Source organism: Callospermophilus lateralis, chromosome 16, assembly GCF_048772815.1.
Source record: "Callospermophilus lateralis isolate mCalLat2 chromosome 16, mCalLat2.hap1, whole genome shotgun sequence".
Lineage (NCBI taxonomy): Eukaryota > Metazoa > Chordata > Mammalia > Rodentia > Sciuridae > Callospermophilus > Callospermophilus lateralis.
Window position 1 is genome coordinate 41052577 of NC_135320.1, and position 13099 is coordinate 41065675.

A 13099-nucleotide genomic window follows, 5' to 3' on the forward strand; every position below is an offset into this window, starting at 1 on the left:
CCAGCCTTGTATTTTTTCCTCTGAGTCATGTTTTTAATAGAAATTTCTCAACTTTAGTTCTCCCTGGCAAATGGTCATTGGACTGGGAGTACAAATTATTTTTAACAACGAACAGAATATTTTAAATGTTCCTGCTTTGCCTGTTTAATGCTTAGTAGCTTGAACTTCCCCCTATTATTTCCATACATATTTACCCATTGCGGAGTGGAACAATTATCTTGGGGTGAACTTTGACCCTCTTTTCTTGAGTTCTCATTTTATTAAAATTGCAATTATGTGGTTCTTTTGAATGGAGAAACATTAAAAACTACTTAGGAGATTCTTAAACAATTGCAGTCTCTTTGTGACAGAACTGTCTCAGAACAAACCTGGCAATTAAAACAAAATAAATACTGACATTTTAAAGTACCCCAGATTTCTAATTTCCAATGTTTTATATGAATATAAAGAGCATTTAATCCACCAGGAATCCCAATTGTAGATTTTGTTAAAATAAGAATTTAACCTCTTAGTCTTTCCACCCTGTAATGACAACATGGTGTTGAATTCTAAGGACTCCTTTAAAAATAGGCTCAAATTAAAGATATACTCTTCATTCTGTTCCTGAACTATAGTAAATACTCCAAATTTAACCCGTTCTAGATGATGCTGTTTTACTTGAGTGATCAGAAATGATGTTGTCACAAGCTATCAAAACCTTTTTTTCATTTACATGATGACTGACCTGTGAAATTACTTTTTGAAAGTGATTTTCAATCTTCAATCTTTCAATCTTCTCACCCCATATCAGATTTTCACATGTAGAACAGTCTCCTATGAACATATCTAGATTTTAGGACATTGTGGAGAGATGAGTTCTGATCCCGTGGATCTCACTAAGCAGAACATGCAGAGCACGTGATTGACTTGTGAGCCAGTGTCCATACCCTGGGGCTTCACAGAAAGGTTTGGGACAAGGAATTCTGTAAATAATAGGATTTTCTGTAGGAATGTAAGTTAAATTACAATGATAATTTTTTAACTGCTGTATTTTTAATGGCATGATAATAACATTCATCCATTAGGGTCTGTTACATAGATCCATAGACTGGTGATGTTCAGTTCATGGTAGTTCATGATAGAGATTAAGCTGTTACTTATTCAATAAGCTCTTTACAATGTGAAGTAAGTAAATATAACTATTTTTGGTAAAGGAATAATTTTGATAATGTTCTAAATTAATTATAGTTTTCTTTTTAGCATATATGTTGATTCCTGATATGTAGTAACAAGGTGCTTCAGACCAATCTTAAATGATGATCATGTTTGAATATATACCACATGTGTTGTAACACTACTATTTAACCATGTTGTTTTAGAGATGAACCATCCAAGACTTGTGTCTCTAGTCACATGTGGCTTAAACACTTGCAGTGTGGTTGGTGTGATTGTGAAACTGAATTTCGTTCAGTAAGAACATAAAAAATGATCTCCAATTTGGTTCTTGGAGAAATTTTAAATGTGTTTGGAGCAATTTGGGTATGTCAATCTATACCTTCAACTGTAAATTTTATGAAATAATGTACAACATATTATTAAAATTTCCTAAATTGATTCTATGCTGAATTTAGACAATAATTTAGACACATAGGATTAAATGAAATGTGTGACTACAATTAGCTTCACCTGTTTCTTTTTTACTTTCTTAACGTGGCTACTAGAAAACTTAATATTATATATGTGGCTCACCTTACCGTTGTCTTGAACAAGGCTATTTTCGAGTACCATCATGACACCAAGGTTCATTTGTTCATGCAATATATGAACCAGGCACTGAACTAAGTGCAGGAGTCGACAGTGAGAAGCCGCCTTAGGATTTGCCTCCTCTTGTGAAGCTTATAGTCTAGAACGGGAGAAGGTAATATGCAAGGGGACAAAGACACCAGTTATAGGTACAGCTTGTTTCTGAGCAAAGAGAGCAGGGTCATTTGATGTAATGACTGTTGTTGGCAATACCAGAGGGAGCAGTCCAGGAGAACCCACTGAAGGAGGTGGACCATTGACTTATCACCTAATAGATGAGAAGACAGCGATAGGAAGATCGGGGAAGAAGTAGTCTGGCCATAGGGAACATCAGGAATTGCGGTTTTGGTTCCCTTTCAATACAGTTGCATCTAATCTGGTCACCGACAGTACCTACAAACCTTGACAAACATACGGATATGCATTCTTGGTGAGCAAAGGCCAAGGGCTATTGAGGTGGGGTCTTTTGTTCAGATTTATCCACTGTTAGATACCAAGCAATTAAATATTCAATGAAATACCTGAAGGAAGCTCTCATTAGGTGGGCTAGCTAGTACAAGTCCACTGACACTCTTCTAAAAAAATCTTCAAGAATATTTCTGTGTGACAGCATCATCTTCTTATATTTAATGCCTGACCATCATTGGACAAATGGCAGAGCTGAGATTTTCTAGAAATAACCTCCTTTAATGATTTTATATATACAAATAGTAGTAATTTACAATAAAGGACCTGGGTAACTTAAATAATTACAAAGAAAGAATTGAGATGTGAGAGAGTAGTTGAGTTCACATGAAGAAACTTTATTTTATCACTGTGGAAAGTAACAAATAGGCCTGGCAGAGTTTCTTACCTGAAGGGATGTTGTCCTTAGAAGCGTCTCAGTTTATGTTTCCAACATATGGACCATCTTGTGGAATACTAATATTTTTAACTATGTACAAGACTAGCGTGCTATATCTGATGGAAGGTATGGAACTCTTTCTATACAATAAATAGGCCAGAAACTTACTACAGAGGCCCATACCTTATGCGTCACAGTATAAACAGAAATACACCCAACTGCTTGGTTCCTCCAGAGATTATCTCCACCTCAACCCTTAAGATGAAATGTTCACTCATCAAATCATTATTATCTTTCACCACAATATCAGTGGAATTCTGTGTGAAAGAAGTAGTACAAAAGAAAGAGAATCATGCTTTAAAAAAAATTGAATATTATATGGTCTTGGACATAGTGTTTTTTGAAGAATATCCTACCTCAGAATTAAGAAAGAGTTCAAATTTATTTGAGTCATGAGAATGGGAGAGAAAAGGGAAATTGCACAGAAGATGGTAGGAGACCCTCATTGTTATGCAAAATTACATAAAAGATGGTGTGAGGGGGAAGAAGAAAGAGAAACGTGTCACAGTAGATTGGGTTAAAAGAGGTGATGGGAGGGGAGGGAAGGGAAGCGGGGATAGGAAGGGTAGCATAATACAATAGACACTAGTATGGACCTATGTATAAACATGGCTGTATAACCAATGTGATCCTGCAATTTGTACACGTGGAAAAATAAGATTATGTACCCCATTTGAATCAAATGTATGATATGTCAAGATAATTGTAATGTTTTGAGCAACTAATAAAAAAAAGTTAAAATTTAACTAAAAGTTTGTCATTCTTTCTTGCAAACTTGCAGAAATTAGTCACATTTCCACATATAGTTTCATTATACAAAGTTTACACTGGCAAATAAGTTTCAAAAAATATTTTACTGTAAGCCTGCTATGTCCAAGGCATGGTTCTACATGGGGGTAAGGGAATATAATAATAAATAAGACAAGATTTATGTCTGCCTTCACTGATCCAAGTTCCCATTTTAGTTACCAGCCTGGGACCAAAGTAAAATACAGAGCCTTTTTTAAAGGATTTTGTTTGGATAATTATCTTTTTTTGTGGGAGAGGGGTACCAGGGATTGAACTCAGGGGCACTCAACCACTGAGCCACATCCCCAGCCCTATTTTGTATTTTATTTAGAGACAAGGTCTCACTGAGTTGCTTAGCACCTCACCATTGCTGAGTCTGGCTTTGAACACTTGATCATCCTGCCTTAGCCTCCCAACCACTGGGATTATAGGCGTGTGCAGCCGCCACTGGCCTGATAATTACCTTAAGATGGGAATTTTTGAAAAAAGATGCATTGGCTGATTTCCTAATTTTAAAAATATTTTTGGCATTTTTTATTAACACAGAATATATACAAAGAGACACCTCCATCCCATCCCACTCTCTTCATTCCTAACTTCCCTTCTCTATCCTGAATGTTTTCCCATCTATGAGTTAAAGTTCCTAGCACGTTGCTCATTCATTGAATATTTAGATTGATGAATTAATTAACAAATGAATGAGATATGGGTTCTGGCCACATAATCATGCTTCATACTTGTGAATGTGTTTTTTTTAATATTTTTGTTATTAATGGACCTTTTTTTTGAGAGAGAGAGAGGTAGAGAGAGAGAGAGAGAGAGAATTTTAATATTTATTTTTTTTAGTTATTGGCGGGCACAACATCTTTGTTTGTATGTGGTGCTGAGGATTCAACCCGGGCCACAAGCATGCCAGGCGATCGCGCTACCGCTGGAGCCACATCCCCAGCCCCTTGAATGTGTTTTAAATGAAGAAAGCCAGGGACTCCTATTTGAATTTTAAAAGCATGTACATAGTAGCCCTAGAAAAAAGTAGATTATAAAGGGTAGAATAGACAGATGTGAATCTGCTCACAAGGCAAGAGTTAAAAAATGACAAGCAAGAAAATGGCCGCAGAACAATGGGAAAGCAGTGGAAGAAATCGAGAAATGGGATGGAAAGGGTGAAGGATGCTGCTTCCTTCTGGAGGGATCTAACACCCACAAACAAGGCACATGGCAGACAGTTTGCCTTTGATTGCAAAAAGAATTCCTGCAGGAATGACTATGCTTTTTGGCATTAATAGAGCATGGAAATGCACACATGCCAGGCCAGAATGTTCCTTAGAGCTATGGGGATGGGAACTGCAGCAGAGAGAGCCCCGCTTTTCCTTGGGAGTGTAGAGCCGGGGGATAAGACCCCAGATGCTCAGGGCTGACAGGAAGGCACTCTCTGGTCCAGGCCGTCTGCCTTGCACTTTGCTCTCCTATGGGCAGCTTCCATGGAATGCATCCCTCTGACCTTTTGTTTATTTCTTTTGGAGGAAATGAGGGCAATTTTTGGACAATTTTTAAGTTGAAGAGGAAACATACCTCTCTCTGGATAAAGAGCAGGGACAAAGCCAATGTGAGGGTAGAGAGGTAGGTGAGGGTTCATGCCCAGGCTCTCCTTTTATTGGAAGAAAAGTTCCTTTACTAACAGATGATTATTAAACGCTTTGGAATTTTTTTTTTTTGAGTTTTAAGATGCAACCTTAACCACAAAATTAGGCATATTTTATTTAACTCTCACTCCCCAGGTAGTAGTGGGAACACGTAATATGAGAATTGTCTTGTATTTCCCATCCTAGGTTTAAGAGACAAAGTCAAAGTCGTGTGTGAGTTTGTATATTATTTGTTGCACACATGTTCACAGTGACTGATCATTGACTCTTGACTCTTTGACTTCAAAATGGTAGCAGTTTTGGCAAGAGGGAGTAAGCCACAGGCTATGCGTCAGTTAAAAGGGTAGTGGCTAATTACAGACTGTGCTGTGCCCAGAAGCCTATTGTGAAACTTCTCCACTTGTCCTCTTACTCATAAAAGGGACTCTTCACACATAGTTCAGTGGGTGCAAGTGAGAACCAACCAAAGAGCTGGCGAAGCACTTTCCAAATATAAACTATAACCTACTTTGCCTTTATTTAATAAAGTATGAACTGACTATAGGCAAAAATGAAAAAATTAACTAGAAAAACCAGAAATGAATATACAAGTAGTTACAATATCAGCAGAAGTCACCAAAATAATATCCAGAGGGGCAGCATGCATGCATGCATGCACGCACGCACACACATACAGACATGTGGAATTTGTTCTCTTCTTTGTGTTCACCTATCTGTCCTTGTGTACCTCAGGCTTAGCAAGATGTATGAGTTGTGGTAAGTTTGTATAGTTCATCATTGAGTCAGGAGAAAATCAGATTAATTTAGATCATTTTAAGGTATAAATGACAGATAACATCATATTACCTGAAGTATTTGTATTATAAAAAAGATCCTGATTGTCCTCCCAAATTGTTTGTGACACGATGAAGGAAACATTTCACACATGGGGCAGAAGAATCAATGTGAGCCTTGAAGTTTTAATTGACACAAACTGCTACTTGTGTTTGTTAGAGCTCTTTCAATCCACAAAGAACAAGAACATCCTATTTCTTCCAAACTTCTGTTCATATACTCACCTTTACTAATCTCAGCCTACTTATATTTTGTATGTTTTTTTTTCAAATTGCACATATGTGTATAATTTAAATTACATGAATAGACCTTAAATGCAAGGAAGATATTCAGTCATGTATTTATTAGATGCCTAATAAGTGCCAGTCACAGTGTTTGATGTCCTGGTACAAGAATGAATAAAACAAGCAGGAGAAGGTACATGAGGATCAGGATGGCATCAGAGGATTGTAAGTAAAGAATCACAGAGTGCTCTGAGAACAAGATACCCCATGCAGCCTTGACCAGGTGAGAGGGGGGCTGGCAAAGATTTCCCAAAAACTGACATCCAAAATAAGGCTGAAGGATGCATTAGTGTGCTGGGCTAAGTTGGGTGTTCGTGGTGCCATTGCAGCCAGTGTGGGTGCCTAGAGGGAGCTGAGGAACAACCACTAGTGCACAGCCACAACTAGTTTTACACAGGTTTTCTGAGTTCAGTACTCTTTCTATTAATTTCTGCTCTTCTGTCCAGAAAGCCTAAGCGAAGCAGATTTTAATCACAAACTTTATATGGGTATAACACAGAACTGGATTTAAGGAACATGAGATTTCAGTTTGATTCCTTTTCAGAGCCATGATCCTTTGAAGACCTCATAACACTCTGCCCACTATCACCGTGTGTGTGTGTGTGTGTGTGTGTGTGTGTGTGTGTGTTTGACTCTAGACTGCAAGCTTCCTGAAGCTATATCCAGAGTGGTTCTAAAAAACAGTGGGCATAGATTCTGGTCCATAGTAGATACTTAAGAAATAATGTTTGAGAGAGAAAAAAAGAAGGAGGAGATTGGGGGAGAGAAGGAATAAAAAAGGAAAAAGAAAAAAGACATGAAAGGAAGAGGAGGGAGGAAGGATAGAGAGTACAAACACAGGATGATCATGGTGATACCTGAGGTTGCAGAAAATATGAGAACCACGTACTAGAAAGAAAATACCAAGTCTGGGGATATACCTCAGCTGGTAGAGTGCTTGCCTCACATGCACAGGGCCCTGGGTTCAATCCCCAGCACCACAAAAAAAGAAAAGAAAAGAAAGAAAGATAGAAAAAAAAAAAACACACCAGACAGTGGCAGGTGCCACAAGAAGCATAACTGAGACTCGATGCTGATGAAGAAACAGGACAGGAGCTATTCACCCAGGGACAATTTTGATTACAAGGAAACGCTGAGCATTCTTTCTGGGAGTCAATTTTGCTGTGACACTTCCACCAGTGAACTCTGATGGGGTAAGAAAGCACAAATGTCAGGCATCTGCGAACTATATTTGCCATCTGGGTGTTAACTTCCCTCTTGACGACAATATCCTCTCTCACTGGGTGAAATGTGCATTCCTGAATTTATCCTGTGGCTTGCCAAGATCTTCCACATCTAGATATTATTTCTCTGGCTACAAGATTCTTAATGGTGATTCTATATTCCTAAGATACTCTATAATGTTGCCACTGCATTAACATTTTTATTCAGTGGACACTAATAAACCTGTGACATTTTTGTGGTTGCCTTACAAATTATGTTATAGGGTTAAAAGATCCATGAACTCTAGAGTTAGATGTGTTGAAATACTATTTCCACTGCTCACAGGCTTATGACCTTTGGAAGCTAATTAGTTTCTATGATACTCAGCTTTCTCATCTGTAAAATTGGAAAACTATATTTTATGGTTATTGTTTAAATCAGCAATCTTATATGTCAAGTATTTTGAGTGTTGCCTAGCCTAGACCTCACTTACCATGTAGTTGCTATAATATTAGCAATGGTAATAAATGACAGGGTCCCAAAAGACAAATCACCTACTTGAGAATGTGAGTAATGGGCTGGGAAGAATTGGAGAGATCTGTGATCTTAGAACTAACTCTCAAAAGGCTGAGTTTTCTCTAGCCATGATTCTGCAGTGAAAGTGCATTCTAGACACCAATTTCAGTGTAGACCTTCATGAAATTCAAAATGAATTTTCTTGATATTCATGATTCGGAGCAAGAAGTTTCTTCTCAAGAAACAATACTAGACTAATACTTTCTTCTTCTCATGGTGGAAAAAATTTCCTTCCCAAATTGGTTATTTTTCAATGTTAAAATAATTAAGAATGCTTGCTAAAAAATTTAAAACTACATTGCACAGAAGAGGAAATACTTGTTCTACTCTCTGTTAATCTTAACTTTTAATAATTCTATGAATATATTTTCAGTCTTTTCCTATACATATGCAAACATACATATTGAATATGAAAATAAACTTTTTGACTTTGGGTAATATGTGAAGACAATGCACATGAATACTCTTCATCTTCACTTAGTAATATACCATGGTCATTTTTTTAAAAATTTCAGGATATAAATACATGTCATTTTTTAAATTGCCACCAAGTGTTCCATTTCTATGTGCCACATTTTAACCAGCACCTTCACTTTTCTTTGCTTAAAAAAAATTAGCAAACATTCTTGTATGTCTATAGCTTTCTCTAGTTTCATAAATATTTCTGAATAGTGAAAGCCTACAAGTAGAATTGATGGGCTAATAGTTACATACATTTATTGTTGATGAGCCTTAAGGAATTGCCTTCCTAAGAAGTCATGCTCTTTTAGTTTTCTCCAGTTGTAAGTGAGACAACCTATTTCCTCAGTGGAATTGACTTAAAATGAAACCTTCTTTCAATAGTACCTATTATTTGAAATAGTCAACATAGACACAAAGTAAATACTAGATTAAAAAAAAAACAACAACAAAACACCAGCTTGAGTATTAAACCATGAGCCAGAAGCCTGCAGAGAGCCTGGTTCATAGAAATCAATAGTCACTCTACACATGTTTTAATATCTTGCTGTGGAACTAAACTCATCAGGAGCTCAGCTTAGGAAAGGAAAATAATTGAATGAGGAAATAAGGAATGTTATAGACAAATATCAGTGTTCACAAGTGTGAATGTAGAATTTGAAGCAACTTCTCTCAAAAAGACTTTGACAGAGAGTTGGACCCTTTCAAATTCCAGTCAGAGAGAGGTGGAGTATATTCAATTGTATATTTTCATCTTCCATCCAAATAATAAGGCATGAAGATTGCAGACAAAACTTGGGTCATAACTGCTCTCTCAAGACCAATCAAGACCTTACAAAGTATGGCTTTTCCCCTTTGTGCCTTTGGGTGGTTGAGAATTTGCAGTTACAGTTCCCAAGGGAAATGATTTTCTTCCCTAGTAAGGATAGCAAACAAATTTGAAATATTATATTTTTCTGAAATAAAAAAGATTGCTGATACTTATTCTCTTAGAGTGCTTATTCTCATAAGTATAGAAATGCTTGAGTGGCTTACGTGTATTATATACTGGTTCACATGAATGGAAAGTAAGTGGCTTAAATGCAAATCTGCAGTAAATATGTGATAAATTAAAGACGCATTTAAATAATATAGGTATTCCTTTAACATGAAAATAGAGAAAAACTTAACACAAGATTTGATTTAACATTCAGACTGTGGATTGTATTTCTTAACACTATGAATTCCTTGCCAAAAAGGGCACCATTGGGACCATTTACCCATTTCACAACCCTCCCATGGTGTGTACATCATGAAGCTGCCTCCCGATCACTAGTAGTGCATAGAGCAAGGAATTCTACCAAAAGTAATTTGTTTTGCCTACACAAAGACATCAGTCACTCTTCAAAGGCATATCAATAAATGCAAATGCTGAAAAACTTCTTTGAACATCTCTAATAAACAAGTGCTGTTACAAGTTGAGGATCTCTAACTTAAAAATCATAAATCCCAAATTCTTTAAAACCCCAAACTTTCTGACTGCTAACATGATGCTGCAGTTGCAAAATTCCATCCCCATCTCATGTGATGCTCACAGTCAAAATCTAGGCGCACTAAAAATATCATATAGCATTACCTTCAGATTATTTGTAGAAAGTATATAAAAAACAAATTTTCTTTTTAAATTTGCATCCCATCCCCAAGATATCTCATTATGTATATTATACAAATATTCCAAATCTGAAAAAAAAAGAATCCTAAAGCTGGTTCCAAGCACTTCAGATAAGAGAGACTCAGTCTCTAGTGTTGAATGTTGGTTATTAAAAATTCTGGTTAGCAAATGAAGTTATTTCTTTGATTGTTTTTAAGTATATACACCCTTGTGTATGTATGTTAAGAATTGTGTATTATATTGACATGAGTTAACTTTTTCCCACAGATTTCTTTTACCTCCTTTTTTCCTGGGGAAAATCTTTGCAAAAAAAAAAAAAAAAAAAAAATTGTAGAGGTTTCAGGTCATTTGTACATTGAAGCCTTATGCCTTTTCAAATATTCATTGAAGTTTAACGATATTTTAAACATGTGCCTTGTTGCTCCAAGATATACCCTAGAATCTACTTCTATTCCTTAGGAGTTTCTTAAATATTTATTTCTTAAATCCTCAAAGAAAAGAGTTCTGAATTAAGGGAAACATCTAATGTGAAGGTATTTTTCTTTTATTTTGCTACGGTGTGTCTGAGTTTAATAAAATGTGTTGCTTTTCCTTTCCTGGTTCAGCCAAAGGAAGGAATCTGCATCCTTTCAATAATATCAGCAGGCAAAAGCTGATATTGAGTTTAAATATTCTCAGTGAGTCCAAAGTGGAATTTCCCTGCACCCAGGTTCCCCTGGGTTTTCGATTGCTGATTGCCTTCAAACTTGGAAGCAGTTATCCTAGCCCTTGCTCTTTCCCCTAGTAGTCTTGCCAAACTATGCAAATGTAATTCTTGCTTTCTCACAAATCAGACCAGGGACATTGTTCTCAATTCTTCCTGGATGGCTTTTTTCCCCCGCGTCCTTTGACATACTTCTGAGTTCCTCTGAACTACAGAACATGAACTATTTTAGATCAAGTCAATGAGAGACACTCTCAGTTCCCATATATGTTTTTTATTAAAGTATGTATATTGTCTTTGTTAAAATAAAACATAACATTTACTGCAGAGTAGTCACAGTACAGCAGAGCTATCTCAGAAATATGTGAAACAAAACCTTAGTGAGCAGACATTTTTAAATGTACATAGTTCCTTTACATTGTTGGATACTTGTCTGATAATAGGATTTGGAAAAATAATTTTAAATCTAAATAATATATAGAAAAAAGCATATGGGACTGGGGTTGTAGCTCAGTGGTAAAGCACTTGCCTCACACATGTGAGGCCATGAGTTTGAGCCTCAGCACCACATAAAAAATAAATAAATAAAAATAAAGATAGAAAAGGACATATAATAATTGTGTATAGGCTCTACTTTTTTATGTTTTTAATATTTATTTATTTATTTATTTTTGTATACCAGGGATTGAACTCAGGAGCACTTGACCACTGAGCCATACCCCAGCCCTATTTTGTATTTTATTTAGAGACAGGGTCTCACTGAGTTGTTTAGGATGTCACTTTTGCTGAGGCTGGCTTTGAACTGGTGATCCCCCTACCTCAGCCTCCTGAGCTGCTGGGATTACAGGCATGTGCCACCGCACCCAGCTCTTTTTGATGTTTTTAAATTGTTTTTTCCAAAAATGTTCTTTTTTCTTCATGGAGTATAAGGTATATTGTTGTTAATAAATTTACTACTCTTTCTTGCTCTCCTGGATTCCTTTAATTACTGCAATTTTAAAATGACACCCAGAAAATAATTAGAAAAATCATGGGTTATACTGCTAAACCTATAATGAATTCTCTTTATTTTATTGATGAGGAAATAAGGCCCCTTCTGATGTATGACTTGTCTAAAATTACATAGCTACATACCAATTCAACCAATATCTCATAGATAACAACTTAACCAAAATTCACTTCATTTTATGTGCATGCCCTCTTCCATATTGAACATTTATTTCCCAGTGCTATTCTATTTTCCCCAAGTATACTTGGTTAGTTCAGTCAGTCCTCCATAGTTATGGGTTCTGTATCCATGGATTCAACCAACTGAAGATTTAAAATAGTCAGGAAAAAAAAAGAAAAACAACAAACTTGTGTCTTTACTGAATATGTTCAGACTATTTTCTTGTCAATTATTCTCTCAACAAAACAGTATGACATGGGCCTGGGGTTGTGGCTCAGCGGTGGAGCGCTTACCTAGCACACTTAAGGACCTGGGTTCAATCTTTAGCACCACATATAAATAAATAAAATAAAGGTACTGTATCCAACTGCAACTAAAAAATAAATATGAAAAACAAAAAAAAAAAAAAAACAGAATGACAATTCACATAGCATTTAGACTGTATTAGGTGTCATACTTAACCTAGAGATGACGAAAAGTATATTGAAGGATTTGTGTAGATAATCTACAGATACTCCAAGATAAGATACTGAGTATCCACACACTTTGGTATCCGTGGTGGGTGTAAGTATGTGTCTTGGAACCAATCCATCACAGACGCAGGAGAAGAACTGTGATTATAACTCTCACCATCTGCATTGGACATAAATAAGTATCTCCTTAGAGTTTGATGTTGTGTCTCTTAGACCAACTTTTCCCTCTGCCACAGCCTCCACAGCAGCCAAGACAGTCACAAATGATATTGCATTCCTAGAAGGATTGTAGATATTAATGTCACCATCAGAGAATTGTAGAAATGCAGGATTTTGGTCCATTACCACACCCCTATTCAGTTTACCTGTCTAGACCTGGTAAAGAAGAGATGGATCATGACAGATACTGAAGAACGACCATCAACTTAACCAGGTGATATCCCTCGTCAAAATAGGTGTGCTAGACGTGGAATCTTCACTGGAAGAGATCTGGATGTGCAAGTTTGTCAGTGGGGCCTCCCAGACAGGTAGAAGGATTCCAATGCTACTTCTTGGGAATTGGTCAAGAGGCTGACTAATAATACAAGCCCAGTCACTGGAGTAAGATAAGAATGTCATCACTGGATATGG